The sequence below is a fragment of the Typopeltis vanoorti genome, chromosome 4 (genome assembly GCF_054136105.1).
Source record: "Typopeltis vanoorti isolate ZY-2024b chromosome 4, IOZ_Tvanoo_1.0, whole genome shotgun sequence".
Taxonomy (NCBI): Eukaryota; Metazoa; Arthropoda; class Arachnida; order Uropygi; family Thelyphonidae; genus Typopeltis; species Typopeltis vanoorti.
Window position 1 is genome coordinate 97,293,942 of NC_143552.1, and position 17,103 is coordinate 97,311,044.

Genomic DNA, 17,103 nt, shown 5'->3' on the forward strand with positions numbered 1-17,103 from the left:
TACTTATCTTTGTGAGAGTGAATTTTATTTATATGCCTCAACCAAAACATCATATTGCAGAAGACTGAATACTGTAGCAGATATGCGAATCCAGTTATTATTAAATAAAGAATTATTTTACAAAGTTCTCAGTTTTAATTTTCAATTTGGTAAACATTGATGATACAGCCCACATGGAAGCTCATGGGGGTCCTCCGTAAATTTTAAGAATGTAAAGTGGTTCTGAGAAAACAAGAGTTTGAGAACCACTGCTCTAGCCTATCAGTAGAGATTCACAAATGTTCCCCTTCCCTACTTACGAGAAAAAAAAAAATCTACAAAAGAACATGAAAAAACTAAAACCTCAATCTTGGAGCACAAATCTACTTCAATGAATTGACTTTATATAATTTAATTGATTGAAACTTTGTTTACCATTACTTCTATATATGTTAGTGATCATCAAGATGATTAAATGGTTCAATAAATGGAAAAATGTTATTGGATTATCTATCAGCTGAATTTTAGGAGAGTGAATGTCCTAACTACTAGGCCAATCAAATTGATCTCATCAACTGGGAATATACCTTTCTTAAATATTATACAGCAGATACTTAAATGACAGTGACACAATTTCTCTGAAGATGGAAGTTGAGTTGGATTGTTTAGAATTGATGCTGGGAGCCGTGAAACAGGTGCATTTGTCAGTGCACGTTCATTGGTCAGTCTGTTAGTTTTTACAGAAGACAAAAAAAGGTTTCTTGAAGAAAGGCTTACTACTTCTAAGACCAGCTAACATCTTCAAGTTTAAAAGGCTTACCAAATGTTCCTTATATTCTTTACAGCAGAACTGACATCTTTTATGTAAGTAATGTATATAATTTAATGTGTAATGTTAAGGTTCCTCTACTTAGTTAGAATAAGGACAAGAAAGTAAATCCTTGTCAGCTGTAATAATTACTTCTTGCAAATCTCAGTGCTAATCAGCAAAAATTTCACAAATATTCTGATACCCCCCCCCCACCAATCCTAGAAATACAAAACTAATAACTGCAAGACTGAATAACAGTGAATCCTGGCATTAAAAGTAACTGCCATAAATATCAACCAGATAACTGCTGTTTATGAAATACAACTGTTACCAATTAATAGTTAGCAGTACAGGAACTGCAAACTGTAAGTTTGAAATACATAAACACTTAACAAGCTATTCATTAATTTTATAATGGATAGCTGTTTCCAGGAAGAATTTCACTCTCTTGTCTTCAACATAAAAAAAATGCAACTCTCTAATAGTGTACTGGACACTAAGTGACTTGAAAAAGATTCTATTTGGCTTCTAGAGTGAGTTAATTATCATTCTATTTATAAAAATGATATTTTTAGTTGACAAATAATTTTTTAAAGCAAGTTAAAATTTATGATGAGGTGGTAATCAGGGTTAAAAGGTGTGTGTATTTTTACTTATACGTGTATATAATGAATGAATATAGTTGCAGAAATGAAGAATATGTAGTCAACATGTTGAGAGTTCACACTATGTGTAGTGTGGTTGATTGAAGCAACATTTTTAGGTAGGGAAAGAATGATATTATTTTAATGTATACATAGAGATAGCGTTTTCTTCAAACATGTATGATTGCTTGATACTCATCAGGAAACAGACGAAGATAGTTTGTTTCTTCATAGCAATTGGCTCAGAGATGAGACAATTGCTAAGGTCCTAAAAATATATAATTTAAGTTCTTATATTTTTCTCTATTAGCAAAATTTCCTCTTTCTCTCTCTCTGGTGCTTACCAAGTTCAGTGTGAATGCCTCTGCTCATACCTTAGACATACAGGACGCTCTGTTGATAAAAGACTACAAGAACACACCAGTTTTATATTAACAACAATAAAACTGAAAAATCTGGTCTTGCTCAGCGTGGAGTGGACAATGACCACAATATTCTATGGTCCAATACTCACCTTCGACATTTGAGCAGTTATTTAAAGAGTGTTGAAACACTTCTACACCAGCCAAATTTAAATCAGAAATGATTGCCTCTCTATTCCCAAGATTTGAAAATCTCATTCTCATAAATGTCAAGCAATAGTATGCTCCCCCTCCATTCTATTTATTTTTTTAAAATTTAATTTAATATAATGCTGTGTCATTTCATTATCTAATTAAATTTTATTTCAAATCACTTTAAATTTAAATTTGGGCATTAATTGTAATCTTATTTTATTATTAAAAAGTTGGCACATGGCTCAGCTCTGTAAATAGGATTAACATTCTTTGTTCTAGCTTCACCCTGTGATTATGCTGATGCACTGATGATGATGACCAGTTAGTTTCTGGTCAAAATATTTGCAGTAATAAAATTATTATATTCTTGTGAATACGTATCCAATAAATTATAATTATGCAACTGCTCATTAAGACATCATATGACTGCTATATGCAGTCTCATGGCAGTCACTTTATTCAATAGAAGTGATTTACCTTTATACTACATGTAGATTCCACTTGATCCTATATTTTGAAAGCAGTCTATTATAAGCAGTTAATGTCAAATTCACTGCTGAATAAATCTCTGACTAACAGTGTATGCTTTCAAAACTGATCCAATCATGTCTTAACTACTCTTTTGTAAATGCACATGATTAACTTACCTTTATCAACTTTTATCACCAAATCTGTTTCATTCATGGCTACATCGCTTTCTAACATTTGATTTGCAAATAATCACAGTCCCCCCCCCATAATGTACTGCTGTTCCAAAGAGCCTTCCCCATCCCTGAAATACATTTTTAACTGAATTTCTTTTTCATTTATGTCCAACTTTTATATAACCTTATCCACCTCTATCTTCATAGTCAATATGTATAAAGTAATAACATAAATGTCACTTCTTTCCCTCCCACACAAAAAAAAAACAGGAAAATTTAAAGGAAGTGCTGTGATTAAAAGAAGACGTTTGTTAAGTACTGTACTTTCAATTGTCTATATGTATGGAAAAATAAAATTTTATGATACAAGTGACACTATCCAACCTCAAATAATAGAACCTTTAATTAAACGGCTCAAATGGGTGTCAACTTCTGGTACACCACCAACTGAAGTGGAAGAATTCACCATAAAATATTAATACCAGAATCACTTACATTTAATATATACATGCACTCATATATACAGCTAACTCCCGTATAACAGCATTCCTACAACACGGTTCAAGAATTGGGGAAATCCCCATATAACACGGGACATGATGAGAGCTTTTAAGAGTAAGCACCATCTCATTCGATATTTTTCATTCGAGCGTGTATGTTGTGTCAGATTTGACAAGATAATTTTAGAATTTATTAGAATTTTAAATTCATTTTGTTTGTGGAGTATTCAACATTTTTAAGACTTTCACTGTTTTCTTCTTTGTACTATTCTTTGTATGTATTATTTGAACCTTTTTTACAGAAGTGTTAAATATTTCTTTTTTGTGAATTAATTTGTAGCCCTGAACAATATCTGCCAGAAGTAAAAATGTAACTCTTAAAAGACATTTCATCTCGCTAGAATTAAAAATACATATTTTGGATCATCTTAGAAAGGGGGAAAAGTATCATATGTTGCATAAACCTTGGATTTAAATGAAGCAACAATTCAGACCATACAGAAAAATGAACAGAAAATTACAACTTCCGTTGCTGCAGGTTGTTCTATCTCTGCAAATATGACAGCTCGTCCCAGAGCACCAATACTTGAAAAAATGGAAAAGGTTCTTAGTATTTGGATTGATGACTGCTCAAAAAAATGGATCCCACTGGACACCAGTTATTAAACATAAAGCTTTAAAAATTTACAACTACTTAAAAGAAAATGGAGAATCTACTTCTTTTTTTTTCCCACGGTATTAACAACACCACAAACACTTTTATCAACGCTTATATTTCACTGATTTTCAACTCAGTATCATCAGAGCACAACACACTTGTAAATGCGACAGTGAGTGAGTGAAACAACATAATTGCAAAAGACAAAAGATCTAAAGTCCTATTTTTGGCACCCTCTAACGAGGAAAAAAAAACAAAAAAAAAATAACAGCAGTTATCCAGGAGTTTTTCTTAGGATAACCGTCTCCCAACTTTTTGGCAAATTAATGCAACCATATTTGTTAAGGTTGGGAGAATTCTTCAAAGCCATTGCTGACTCAAAAAATAATCTTTCAGATCTATAACGACTCCTGAATAGCACATTCGTTTTCCTCCATCTAATCCTGTGTGAAGGAATGTCCAAAGCGTGGTCTGCCAGTCCCGACTTGCCATAGTAATATGTGTTTGTGGTGTTGTTAATACCGTGAAAAATAAGTCATGAATAACCATCAACAGCTAAGCTTATCTGTTAGGGAGAATCTACTATTAACCCTGACTTTGTTGCTAGCAAAGGTTGGTTCAGCTGTTTTAGAAAACGCTTTTCATTACAAAACATAAAAATACAAGGGGAAAGTGCATCAGCTGATAATGAAGCTGCCAAAACTTATCCAAAGGAATTGCAAAAAATTATTGAACAGGGTGGATATACAACACATCAGGTTTTTTAATGCCGACGAGATGAGCCATCGATGGAAAAAAATGCCCAAGAGAACATTTATTTTAAAAAATGAAAAAGTTGCAACAGGTTTTAAAGCATTAAAAGACCGTGTAACATTACTTATGTGCAGTAATGCTTCACACGATCAAATGGTAAAACCCATGCTAGTTTATAAATCCCTCAATCCTCGTGCAATGAAAAACCTAAATAAGAGTGCCTTACCAGTATATTGGATGGCAAATAAGAAAGCTTGGGTAACTACTGATTTATTTAAAAAAAATGGTTTCTAAACTGCTCTGTACTAAGTGTGGAAAACTACTTAAAGCAGAAAAATCTAGATTTTAAAGTTCTACTGATATTGGATAATGCACCCAGCTATCCGAAAGGTTTAAATCACCAAATGTCAAAATAATTTTCTTACCACCAAATACAAGTTCATTACTTCAACGTGAGATCAGGGAATTATAGCTACATTTAAAACTACTTACATCAGAAAATCATTGCAATGGGTTTTGAATAAAGTCTACGATGAATCTATCGAAGTCATGGAAACTTTTTACAATTTTAGACTGCATTAATCTCATAACTTCATCAATCAAAGAAACGTTAAATGCCTGTTGGAAAAATATATGACCAGAGTCAGTTCAAAGCGAAAATCTAATCAAGCCAGCAGAAAACAGAATGGATGATAATAGAACCTGTAATTCTTGAATATCTTTGACATTCATATCGTCAAAACCTTCCCCTCCTAGAGACTTAGCAAGTCTCTAGGAGAGAAGGTTTTGAAGATATGAATTTCAAAGATATTCAATAATTATTGGTGGAAATGGCATCTGGGATAAACCAAATTAATTCAGAGGACGATGAAGTTAAACATAACACAGATGGAAACAATGAAGTTAAACATTTTACCCTAAAAAGCATAAAGAAAGGTCTAGACTTAGCCAAATAATTGGAGTTCGGCTAAGTCTAGGCTATGAAGATCCTTCCACTGAAAGAAGCACAAAATTTAAGTGTTTAGCTGCATACAACGAAATTTATAAAGATCTCTCAGCTAAAAGCAAACAATTGAAAATAACAGATTTTTTGCAAAAAGTAAAGCATAGAACTCAAGATGCTGCTGAAGAAAGCTTAGAAGATGACGATATTTTGCCAGAAAGAAAATGTCCTCGTTTAATGGTGCTTAGCAGTGATGACAAAGAAAACATTATGTAATAATATTAATATATAATACTTTTGATCAATTATTGTTTTAATAAACATACATTTTTCTTAGTTATAAAAAGAAAATAGTATAGTTTTTTTTTAACTTTTGGAACCTAATCCTGCTTTTTGTACTAGTTCTTTGTTTCTTATAACACGAATTCATATAACGCGCATTTTTAGGAACCTAACAACTGTGTTATATGGGGGTTACCTCTGTGTGTGTGTGTGTGTGTGTGTATATGTTTTTTTTTTTTTTGTAAAATTTTTGGCTAATTTTCATAGCCATTGTCAATACAGTTATAGGAAAACTCTAAAAGTAACAATTTAATTGAAAGCACGTGATATGTGCACTATAGGCTGCTGGATATGGTATTAATATTTTATGATGCATCATGAAACTGTACCTCAATTATCTAGCCAGCAAACTGATTTCCCACTGTGGTCAGATAATTGAGGAATTACTTCAGTATAACTTAATTTGTTTTACAACTATTTACTCAGCAGCTATCAAGTAGCAGTATTATGCATGTTAATTTCTATTTATTCTTTTACTTTTGATTAAGTCTCATGAAGTTAATGTGCTACTCCATCCCACCTTCCAAAATCTACACCATAATGAGCCACGCAATACTATGTTTATATGTATATGAATTATTCTCTATCCATGTATGTATTATGCAGTTAGAAGATAATTTTTGAAAAGCATACTCTAATTGCATAAAGGCTAATTTAACTTTATATTCCCAATTAAACTCTATGACTAAGAAAGGAATAGTGCTTTATACTAACACCTAGTTAATAGCCCAGATTCATATAAATTCCCTTGTTTGCTTTCTTTAAATACCTTATTCTTTCTGATGATTTGTCAAATAACTGTACTAATAAGATAAGGAAAAAAAATATTATACTGAATCTTTGAAGTTATATTCTGGAATACAATGTTTCAGATGAAAAAAAAAAACAAAAAAAAACAGTTTTATTTGACTATTTCCCACATTAAAAAAAAGATGCAAAAAAGAACTTTTTACACAGCATACCTGGTGGATGATGTGTGTAATCACATTCCTAGAAATAAGTTTTGAACTTCAGATACAGCATCATCCTAAAATTTTTGGCACTGTTTGATCCACAGTATGGTTTGGAGATTTCATTGCATATTACAGGAAATTAATAATAAATAATCATTAAAAATTTAGAATTTCTTATCTAAGAAGCACAACATGTCTTAGCTAGATATTTGTAATGAAGTGTTAAGAAATAAACATGAAGGAATTTAGACTACCTTTTAATGATGGAAGAAATTATTGATAAAAAAATAAAATAAATGCATATTTTTAAATTTGAAATAAACAAGTTAAGTAATTGAATTTGATACCTACCAGAATTCCAAAATGAATCCCAAAATCAGGGATTCTGGCAACTTTAAAACTATTTTACAAAAGCATAAATTCTTCAGAAAAAAAATAATTTCTGAATTAATTTTGCCTGGTAGCACTAAGAAGTTACAGAAACTTACATTACTGAATGCAAATAATGATTATCAATGACAATATTTCATAACCAATATACCATATGAACAAATGGTTAGAGATTATGCATTTTCGTTGTATAAAATGAAATTAAAAGTTTCCATATTCCTGTACTCATCCAAAATCAGAGCAACACTAAGGCATACTAAAAACTGACCTTGCTTAATTCTTTGAAAAAGGTTAAATATGCCTGTTATACAGTATGCACACTTTCAAATTTTGAGACACACAAAGAAACTGGTTAATTTAATTTAATTTTATTTAAAAAAAATTTTTTTTTAACAATGACACTAATATTTTACTGACATATCATCACCATCTTCTGGAATATAGCAACACTCATGGGTCCATAGACTGTCCTTGCACTCCTTGCGTCCATTTTATGTGGCTAGCAAAATGTTGCCTAACATGCTAATATAATGGCCTGTCCAAGGTCTAGTGATAAACCATAAAATCTCAATGTATGTGACAGATAGATTAAACAATGAAGGGCAAGGGAAATTTCATGTAGAATGAGGTAGGCAAAATTTCAAAATGAAAAACTGGACAATGAGACTTATTCAAGTCTATGGTACCACAGAGGATTCTAGTAGAGTAGTAAAGAGATTTTTTGGGTCAATGGGGGATGGGGTTAGCTGACAATGAAAAAAAAACCCAGAAAAGATGGTTCTTTTTGGAGAATTAAACAGTACAGTAGAAAATGAACATCTAAAACACAGAAATGCTTTGAACAAATCTGGAGAAAACGGCAAAGCTAATAATAAAGCTTATGTACCCTGTTGGATTTCTATCCAGGATATGGACTAGTAATTAGTAAAAACATGTTCCAACATGAACATATGAACAAATTCACAGGAAATCACATAAGAAATAAAAAAAAAGCTGCGCTGTTGTAAGTTTTTCCAACAGTTGCACTGTTGGAAAAAACCTTTATCCTTTATCCAAGGTAAGCAAACAAGTTTGTGCCTGAACTATTTTCAGGATTGGGGCAACTCGTATATAGAAGCTTATGCCTTCACATCACTTGCCTTAGTATCCCATAATGCAAAGCACATATCCTTATGGGCATGTATAATGCTATGCAATATGGGAAGGGTCACTACCCAGACAGATTCCGACCTTTATTGAAGTCTCATCAGTGGGAACCAGACCCAGAGGTGAAGTCATGCAGAAGTCATATTGTGACTAAAATAAGCATGTGCTTGGAGCAGAATTTCCATTAATTCATAAACAATTTTTTTTTGAAATCTTTAATATTGTAATTCGGTAATTGCGATTATATTAAAATAAAACTGATTACAATCAATAAGAAAACTTTTTATTTCATGAAATATAAATTTTCTTATTTTCATTTTTAAAATTAAAATAAATTGTTGGGGGGGGGGGGGGGCAAAAATCTAGAGCCTGTCTGTTCATATGGATATTTTAATATAAACAATATTTTCTCTTACTAATCAATCAACTTATGGTTTCAACTGCAGACTGCACATACACTATTCACTCTTCTTCTAAATTAACAATATGTTAACACATTGCTGGTTCCAAAATTACCTGCTGATAGCAAACATTTTTAGATTTTAGTTGCGACTTTACTTTGAGGGGTTCTCTCATGTTAACATAGGAACTGCTATTTGTAAAAGTGTTAAGTATTTTACTCATTATACAAATTTAAGGCAAAACTTAGTCTTTTGACTAAAATATACATATATAAATTAAAAACTGTCAATCAACTTCAGAACAAATACAGAATTAGCATTACAAATCTTTTTTTTTTTTCCTTCAAAATGCAAGTGTTCTGAAAAGAAATGAGCTCACACATACTCTATTTTTGGTACTGTTTCTACAATGACTAAGATTTTTATACAATATTTCAACTTTTTTTCCAAACACATGTATTATATTTATTTAAAACTTCAACTGTCTTTAATATATCTCTTTAAATGCAATCTGATTTTGATATCATTCTACTGATGTATACATTATAGCATTTGTAATGATATGTAGCATAAACTTCCCAAATATTCTTAATACTTTTATTTCATGTATTTCAAATAACTAACCTGACAAGATTATTTATCAAATTTAACCTTGCTAAAATTCTTTACAGTGATTTAAAATGGATGTTTAAATTTGTTCTATCTGACTAATGGTACTAACTAAATATCTCAGCATCACATATATATTTTTGTGGTTTACAAGTAACTATGTTCCTCTTCCACAAAAATGTTATCAGGAGATCACCTTATTACTCAAAATGTTCTGAATACTAACATAATTTTACCTACAAAACCACAGAATTATTACCAGTTATCTTATTACTTCCTGAACAACTACAACATAAAAAAGTTTAAAATTTACTATAGCTTCCCAAGCATAACATATCTAATTTCAGTGTATTAAAAAAACTAGCATTTTAAGTGCAAATGCTTGATCAATATTTACAAAAAATAAATATATAATAACCTATGATCTTTTTTTTTTTAAAGTGAACAATCAAAGTTTTATTTTACATGCAACTTTTTTTAATAGTATTTAAAAGTCTATAATTGCAAATACATGTTAAGACAAAATGTTTCATATCAGAAAAGTCATTCCAATAGTTTTCTTTATGTATATACAGGTATCCCTTGCTTAACGCGGTGAAATTAAATGCGGCAATCCCTTGATATACGTGGAAAGAATTTTGATTAACGCGCCTTTAACCCTGTGGAGCTCGCAGCTGATCTGACAGATACATGCAAATATTTAATATAAATATTCTTACACAATTCAGTGTATAGCTTGGAGGTCATGAGTAGCTGTGCAATCATATGTTACGAGTGATATTCCACACTGTTTCTTCTGTCAGTTTGGTTTAACACGTGTTAGGTAAGGGTTTGTGATATTTGACAGTAAATTATATCTGAGAGATATATAGTGACCTCCGATGTCAGTATAGTATGGTTTAGTTGTTGTTGTTTTTTATTCTTTGTTCAAGAATTTCTAGATTGTAACTGAAAATAAATAAACCATCAAGTATTACTGAAATAGAGAGCCAAAGGCTTATTTATCATACATGTCCTCTAGGAGATGTGCTTTACATTATGGAAAATACAAGTGATCTGGAGCTTACTCCACCTTTACTACGAGTTGCCCATAAGGTTGCTTATGCTTGCATCTGCCGAAACTTTTAGTTTCTATGTATTCGGTACGAAACTCTTGTAGTTCCTATATTCAGCTATGAAATAATGTTGGATTCAATATCCACTTAATTTGTACAATCATGTATTATATTTGCAATGTTTTTTCTTTATGTTTTATTGCTTGTTTGCTGAAGTCTGGAGAGACATTTTGCTTGTTACAGTAGAATTTATGCCAATAAGAAAAAAACTAAAGCTGTTCAAACGACTCTTGATAACTTCTTTTGATAAAAAAATTGCAGTAAATAATGTGAGTACAAGTATTTATTAAACATTTACTTTGCATTCATTTTTTATCTTTCCTAAAAGAGTATACCATAGAAAACGAATTATTAATACAGTAATCGATCATGGATGAATTGTAATTTTTACCATTGATTATTTGATTTGATTAGCACAATTACCTGTATTATATTTGCTACCGAAAATATCTCTGAACCCAAAGTGAAAAAAAAAAAGTAAATATAGTCAGCTCCTAACATATGTGGTTCTGTTCCAGCAATCTTGTCATAAGTCAAAAAGGTAATAAGTCAGAAATCGCTATATGAATTATAAGGATGTGTTAACAATTAACATGCCTGAATGCCAAAATATGTCTGATTTTTTATATTTTAAAACTAATTTCACTCTGTTTTTAGTGAAATAATACAATGCACATGCAACATAAAATTTCTGTATACAGTTCTCTTCTGTAATAAATAATGAAATGTACAGTGCTTCTGTAGATTTACCAGTAAAATAATGAAATGGAAATACATAAAGGATAAGTAATTATTCAAAGCTACTGCTTTATCAATTGAATTACTTATAGGAGAAGATAAGGGTGCAGAGGTCATCAACAATGAATGTTTCAAATTCAGGCCCCACTCTCACATGTATAGCTCAAATGCACTCACTGCACTCTCAGTCCACGCAGTTAGCCTAGTGGCTTTGCGCTTCGCAACCATATTCCTGGGGAAGGAGTGTCCTGGGTTCGATTCCCGTCGCTGACGTGAGGAGCTTAAGGATCTTCCTCAGCCATAGCCAAGTCTTGGGCGTGGACAGCAGGGTTTCTCCCCCCCCCCCCTTGGTTTCATCCTTTATCCAAGTGTAATATGGATTGCCTATAGACTACACGTGAAGTAGCTTTACAACTGGGTTACTTATATACAGAGGCTAATGACTTTACATCAATTGCCTTAGTATCCCATAATGCAATGCACATATTAAGGGTGGTAGCAGACTGGAAGTGTCTAATTATAGGGCAGTTTGTGTGTCATCAGTAGTTGTTGAGATCTTGGAGAAATTAGTGAGAGACCGTATACAGCATTGGGCAGATGAGGGTAATGTTATCTGTGAGAGTCAACATGAATTTGTTAAGGGTGCTCTTGTTTTAGTAATGTGCTAGCCTTTTATAATAAAGTTACAAGAGCAGTAGATGAAGGAAAGGCATATACTGCCATTTTCTTGCATTTAGTGAGGGCATTCGACAGAGTGCCACATGATAAGCCAATATTTAAGTTGCAGCAAATGGGTTTGGATGTCAGGTTGGTCAAATGGATTCCAGATTGGCTGTCCGATAGGTATTAGAGAATTGTGTATGGTGGGGCAGTTTCAAGGAGACAGAAGGTTACAAGTGGGGTCCCACAGGGCTTAATACTGAGACCTATATTGTTTAACCTTTATATCAATGACATTGTTAGTGGATTGCAGGAGGATATTCAGTTGTTTGTGGATGATGTGAAGCTGAGAAGGGTTGTTTGTAATAGTGCAGATGTGGTAGCCCTACAAGAGGATTTGAATAGGCTAGACAGATGTGCAAATGAATGGGGTATCGGTTTAATTACTATTACTATTATTCAACACCTCCAGGGAGTCCAAAGACTCATCGAGGGAGGGCACTTGCTCTACAACTCTCTCAATCCTCCTACTACAATGAACCGCAACTACACCAATTCCATCTACCTCCCACCACCATCACTAGTATTTTCAAAGACAATCACAAATATCCATGCCCACGGCGGGATTCGAACCCGCAGTCTTTTGGCTGGAGAGCTGATATGCTAACCACTCGGCTAACCAGGCAGGCAAATGCAACAAAATGTAAAGTCTTGAGGTTTGGGATACTTCATACTCTATTGGAGGAGTTCTACTAGAGGAAGTAGGGAAAACAAGAGTTCTGGGGTTGATGATTGATAGAAACCTGAAATTCAGGGCACATGTTGCAAAGGTAACACAGAGGATTGATGCAATACTGAGAAGGACACTGACCTGCAGAGATAAAAGAGTTATCATTCCATTGTATAAGACCCTGATCAGGCCGCACTTGGACTATTGTTCTCAGATTTGGTCCCCAGGATTTGAAGGGGATAAATTAACTGTGGAAAGGGTACAGAAGCAGATAACAAAGATGGTTTCAGGATTGTACAATGTTAGCTATGAGGATTGGCTGAGGGAATGTGGACTGCAGAGTTTGGTAGATAGAAGAAGAGGTGATATGATTGAGACTTTTAAACTGTTGAGAGGTGGTTACAGGGTTGACACTTGGGCGTTCTTTCATTTGGTTGAATAACGGGAAGGAATGATGACAAGGGGCCATCCCTGGAAGTCACGAAAGGAAGCTGTGAGCAAGAGGGCGAGGAGTGGTTTCTTTGCATGGAGGGTGGTTGAACCATGGAATGCATTGCCTGATAGTGGTGAGAATGATCAATGAGTTTAAGGAGTGGTATGATAGACTGTGTTTCCTAGGAGGGACCTCCCATGATGAGTCTTGATAGACTTTGTGTTTCCTAGGAAGGACCTCCCATGATGAGTCTTTTGACTCCATGGAGGCCTGAATAATAATAATATCCTTACAGACATGTATAATGAAATGCATTATGGGAAGGGACACTACCTAGACCAGTTTTTACCTTTATTGAGGTCTCATCAGTGGGAATCAGATCCAGAAGTGATACTAAGGTTGAAGTAATGCAGAAGTCATATTTCCATATACAAGTAGTCAAAAGGTGTCAAGCTTATTACTAAAATACTCTGAATTAGAGATAGATTTTGAAAGTTGGAAATATAAAAGGAAATATGAATTGTGCATTAAGAAAGGAAATGTGACTTTTGCATTACTTCAACTACAGACTTTCAGATTAATATAAAAGAGATCAATATCATAAGCATGACCACATGTTCTAAAGGCTATTGAAAAAGTTAGAGACAGAGAAAAAAAGTACCACAAAAAGATTCAGATGATAAAGGTCACCAAAACTAAATATAAGGATATTTTGGATGGCTGGAGTACTTACTTGGAATAATGATTAAATGAGAAACCTGTGACAAAATAATGGCAGAAAGTTCCAAAAGAAAGGCAATCAGGAGTACCTTTCAAAAAGGTTCAAATGCCATCAGAGACCTCGAATGTGGAAAGTCAGCCAGAAATCCTCAAATATAGAGTATAAAAATTTTACTATGGCTCCATAATTCAGAAAGCATGATAAGAAAGTTATATTCCAGGTGATTGGAGTAGGGCATTGTATCCATCAATGATGGATACAACAAATCTTACATTCAGATGTGGATTTTCCACACTGAATGTAAGATTTAGTTTATAAGCATACTTACAAAGCTTTAAAAAAAAATCAAAAAGAAGCTTACAAGATCAAATGGTCGAATAAAGAGAGGTTATCAGGAGTAGATTTTACATTAAGAAAAACAGTTGAGAAAGCATGTGAATATGACAGGGCTCAGTTTTAAGTTTTGTACATCTGGGAAAATGCATATGATAACAAGGAAGTTAATTAAAACTGGACATACATGAATTTATTTGAAATAAATAATCACGAATTATTACAAACATCAACACATTCATAGTGTAACTGTAAATCAAGCACATTTTGACTAGTCATATGTGAAGAGAGAGCAATGTCATTTCCTACATGGAGTCTCCTTTCTTTAATAGTTATGAGGATGTGCTGAAAAGTTGTGATAATCACCATGAAAGAATTGAGGTAGAACCATGCAACTTACACATTATTCTACATATTCCCTAAAAAGTGTTATACACTTGTTACAACACTGCTAAATCATTTGCAACCCTCTGAGGAAAAAAAAGTTTTCCCTTGTTGCACAAACCAGTCCTCAGCTGCAAATATGACTTCATCATTTGTGGTAAATTTTGTTCCTTTCAAGTCTTTCTTTAAATTTGAATAGGAAATAGACATGTCACAGAAAAGTCACAAAAACAGGCAGAACACTTCTTAATTAGGCAGCATTTTTAGTCAACATGGAAAATTAAATAAAGGAAAATATAAAAGAATAAGTAAAATTGTTGGCCTGGTTGGCCGAGTGGTCAGTATATCCACTCTCCAGCAAAAGGCTGTGGGTTTGAATCCTGCCATAGGCATGCATGTTTGTGATCGTCTTTGAAAATACTAGTGGTGGTGGGCAGTAGATGGTGTAGATGATGATTGTAGTTGCAGTTTGTTGTGGTTTGTGTTTGTTGAGACAAAGAGTTGTAGAGTAGGTGCCAACCCTCGATGAGTCTTTGGACTCCCTGGAGATGTTACATAATAATAATAAATTAGTATAATGGAAAGACAGCTGAATGAATCTAAACAAGATAAAACAATAATCAGGCAAGGATCAAATCACAGCAGAAAAGACAGTCTTAAAATGAATTTTAACACATATGGATAACAGAAATAAAAATATTGATTAAAGACTAGAGATCACAGATATAACAGTTTTGAGAAAATTGGGGGGGGGGGGGTTAACAGATGGCATCAATAATAATCATGTTAAAAAAAATTGAGGATAGTAAAAAAAAAAAATTTTATTATCATTCAAAAACGTGAGGAAGACCGATCTGAGAAGGTGTGTTACCGAACTTAAACAGAACTGGAGATGACAGATTAGAAAAAGCAAACAAGTGTTTAAAGAAAAATTACAGGAAAAAGGATCTAGTGGAAGAACAAGTGACAAAAAAAAAGACCAATTTGGAAGAAAGGCAAATTGGAACTAGTCATGAATATTAATTTTAACTACATTAGTTTATAATATTTGTTATTTCTAATTAATATCTCTAATACCTGGTACTCCCTATGTCTGGTGGTTAACCAGAAAATGATGACAGAATAAGAAAGGCGATTGAGTAAATATATATGGAACAGAACAAAACAAAATCAGTTAAACACTATATTAGCAATACACGAGAAAGTGTTCAAACAATTTTAACATATGGATCTGAGTGTCAGGTTAGAAATATAATATAGCTTTATTATTATTAATATGTGTAAGCAGATCTAACCTAAGATTGTATGGTCACTTGAACATAATGAGAAAGGAAAAGTGCAAATCATGTACTTGATGCAAGTAAGCTGTATGGATGGGGAATCTTGTACTCTTTTTCTTAGCAAGCAAGCATGCCAGGAAATGAATTAAAGAAAATATTGGAGCCTTGACAAATCATACATTAATTTGGGAAAGAAAAAAAAAAAATTGTTGAATAGGAAGCCAATATTAACAAACTTTAACTGTACTGGACTATTACAGAATATGATTCACCTCATCCAGCCTGGATGGCCAAGTGGATAGCATATCTGTTCTCCAACCAACAGGTTGCAAGTCTCCAAATATTGCCATGGGCATCGATATTTGCAAATATCTTTAGTTCTTCTTGAAAAGTTCCAAGTTTTGTCTCCAGATTAGGTAAAAAAATAAATAAATAAAACCTTAGCCCACTCACAGTACTAATATATTACAGGTTTACAATGTTTTTCATGGCTGGGAGTCACAAAATAAAATAAAATACACACGCATGCGCTTTTTTGGGGATGGTATGGCACCTTTATTAACTAACATGTGACATACAGATGCAGTATCATTTTAATTGACTTTTGCTGGTGGCAAAGAATGTGTACCAGTACCTATTGTTTTTATACACGCGCGCGCGGCTGGCACTAGGCTGGATGTCACCTGCTTGCAAAGCTGAAATGGGCACCCCCAAACACATGCCAATTTATTTATTTATTTTTATTATTGTCATAATCATGTGGAAAGAATTTACAAGAATTTTTTGTAAATTTGTAACTGTAACTTTGTAAATTTGTAACTTTTTCTAACTGTAAATTTGCATCAATTATATTGACTTACCTAATTATTATTACTTAATTCGTTTACAAAAATTTAAAGAAAGAATGAAACTTCATACTAACACTTCGAAATAGCGCCCACCTTGTAGTGGCACCCGCCTGTAATGCAGGCCCGCTTCTGCCGGCCCTACACACACACGCACGCGCGCGCACACACACACACACACACACACACACACACACACTGTGCATGTGTGTGTGTGTATCAGAAAATTATAACATTTTAATATCAAAACCTGCAAATATTTTATCTATATAATTTTGATGTTTTATTAATGCAATACAGTTTAAATAGTTCTTTTTAATTTCTGAATACAAACACATACTGGTAACCAAGGAACTAAGTGCAACTAATCAGAGAGTAACCAAGGAACTAAGTGTAACTAACCAGAGAATAATCAAGTCATCATTGTGCAGTAACTGATCAATTAATTAGAAATCTCACCCCACCCCCCACCCACACATAGTGCTTTTTTTTTGAGATGGTAACTGATCAATTAACCAGAGAATAATGAAGTCA